Below are 3,015 nucleotides of genomic sequence, written 5' to 3'. Positions count from 1 at the left end.
CTCTCGTTCTCACTCCTTTGGCTTTCTCCATCAGCCTTACTTCACCCCCACCCCCACCGCCCCCACCACTCTGAGCACTAAAGAAGCGCCTTTTAATAGATGCACCCCTGACCGCCCAAACCCATACTGGAGTTGTTTTTTAACACTGCCAACCTGACCACAGATTTAGACATTTGGGCGTGGTGCAGAGCATCCTTTTATGGACGTGAATTATTCCTCCAGACCCATAAACACTGGGGCTCATTCGTGATGTCCCAAGATTTGTCTTTCCCAGAAAGTGGGTGGTTGGCGGGTGCTGTGGTGTGATTTGCTTCTTCTTTCCTATCAAATATCTATCGTCCTTATCTCCTCTTCTTCTTTTTTTATGTTTGTTATTCCCTTGTAACAGCTCTAATCTTCTGGCGCCCACATGACCGTATGCAGTTGCAAGTGCCGTAAAACCTGTACTATAACTAACTCACTTTCCAGAAAGAACCGAGCCGAGAGAGTGGATAACCCTGAAATCTCCTCAAGTAACCCAAGTTAGTTCATAAACACCCTATTGGAGATTGGATCAAGTTTATCAGCACCGTGGTTCAGCATGATACATGTGCCAACTATGCCTTTGGTGCGCCAGTAAAGGGGGTGGGGGTGTAATGTAATGTGATATTCGTGTGCCATAGATTGGAACGGCAGTTATTTAATCACCTGGTGTAAACATTGACACTCCGCCCCATTCACGTTTTCGACAACAACAAAAATAATATTTTAAAAAGATGAAATAAACAGAATAAAAAATTATAACAAATCTTTTTGATGTGTATAAAAAAATGTCAGAAATATAAAAGGTAGGAAAAATAATGTTTTAAATTAAAAACAAAACATTTTGAAAATTTATTTTGACTTTGGAGAATTACTTAACGAAAGTCCATTTTCATGTTGATGTTTGTGTATTTAAAAAAATAATGCTTTCTGTAAGAAGTCATCTGGTATGGTATGGTATGGTATGGTATGGTATGGTATGGTATGGTATGGTATGGTATGGTATGGTATGGTATGGTGTGGTGTGGTATGGTATGGTATGGTATTAGTATGGTATGGTGTGGTATGGTATGGTAAGGTACAACACGCACAGCTCATGTAGTGAACTGAGGTCTAGAAAGGTAAACTGGGTTATGACACGCGCAACTTTTACTTTTACCTGGCAATCTCTGAGGCCGACTGGCGCTCAAAGCTGACCGTCTCCGATGCAAATTTGCTGAAGGTGGTGTAATCCACGCCTTGACTTAAACCAGCTCCAACTCCCAGAATTCCCTGTGACGAGCTGGAAGTGCTGGGAGCCGGAGTTTCGATGGGCATTGCGTCCTGTCCCATCCGACCAACCGCCCGGAACTTCGGAACGGGTTGGCCAACAAACTGAGAGTTTCTAAGTGGCAGCTCTTTGAAAGTCGCCTTGCTTGGCTTTGGAAGTGGTGATGGCTGATGGGTTTCCTTTTGACTAGATGAGTTTGTTTTAGAAGATTGGTTAATTTCGTTGGTTCCTTCTTCAGGCTTGGCTAAGCCTGATTCTTTCAAATCGTGAACATCTCGACTTGTCGAAAGATCTGCACATTCCTTGTCCACTTTTGGGTCACAGTTAGGTGCAGAGCTCATTGAGGACATATCTCCTCTAGCCAACATATCCAAAGCTTTATTCAAGATCTTTTGCACGGTGTCTCTATATCTTCTGCTCTGAACGATGTATCTGGGGTCCATTTGAGGACTACCATTACCAGCCGAGCGCGTAACTTGCACAGACGACGTAGGTCTTGCTTGTGGCTGCTGTGTGCGACTGACGTCACTTCCTACTCTACTCAAACTGTATCGGTTGTCTCCCCCTGAGGAGCCGCTTCCTCCTTGACGCACGTGCGACTCCTCTTTCTCATAGAAATTGGGCACTGAGTCTTTCCGTCCGTAATGAAACACCCTGTGACCCGAGATCCCTTCACGGGAATTCATCGGCGGTTTCCCCGCCAACCCGAACGGTCTCTGCACGCTGTATGGGGCGTCCGTAGACTCTTTAGGGATTATTTCCTCTCTGCCAACAGCTTGAAGCGGACTCCTGGAGTCGTCTGCTTTCAAAGGGGAATTCAAGAGAGCGCTGAGCTCAGCTAATCCATTCCTGGCAGATCGCGCCGACCCTTCCCTTGATTTTGACACATTCATTATGTCCGGCTCCATGTTCCCAGAAGACACCAGGGAATTGTTCGAAATATTTGTAATCTCGGAGCTGTTTTCCGAAAGGAGATTTTCATCTTGTGTAACATTTTGAAAGCCATCTTCCAAAAACGTTATGTTTTCAAAAGCCACATTCACCTCATCAATGACAGTATCATTCTTAAGCTCGACTGCAGCACTGTTGAAAATCCCCGAAAACAACAGCATCAGAACAGTAACTGAATATGGAGTTTGTTCTCTCCTCAGCCTGAAGAAACCCATCTTCACTTGATACACTTGGTAAAACAATACTACCACATTAGGAAACCTTTAGTTTCCAGAAATCGCGGATACTATTTCTCACTTTCTATCTTAGGCCTACTATTCTGATTGTTTTTGGCGTGTTGTTTTTTACGTTGTTCAAAAACAAATTGTACTGACTTATAGTAGAAATCTTTCAAGAATATCCTAGTCCATTCACATTTCAGTGTTTTGTCCAGTCACCGATATCAACACAAAAGAATGTTCTAATGAACACACTGTAAACAATTTCACAGGTGCACAGTTAACTGGACGTCCCTAAGTTTTGAAAGTCCGGTCTGATATTGATAACAGGATCGTGTCCAGCAGAACATCACGTGACGGGAAGCTGCGCCCTGGTCCAGTCCTAACTTCCACCGCGGGTTTGCGTTTGTGTGGCTGTCTACCCGATGTCCAGCCCCGCGTCTGATGTGTTGCCCAAGGAGTGATAATTAGAGGCTATTACTACGACTTATCTCTGTGTTTGACCTTACGCCTCCTCTAAGTAATCAGAGGTGGTCAAACTTCAAGGTGCAGGGC

Source organism: Aplysia californica, unplaced genomic scaffold (genome assembly GCF_000002075.1).
Source record: "Aplysia californica isolate F4 #8 unplaced genomic scaffold, AplCal3.0 scaffold00105, whole genome shotgun sequence".
Taxonomy (NCBI): domain Eukaryota; kingdom Metazoa; phylum Mollusca; class Gastropoda; order Aplysiida; family Aplysiidae; genus Aplysia; species Aplysia californica.
This window is presented reverse-complemented; position numbering follows the sequence as displayed.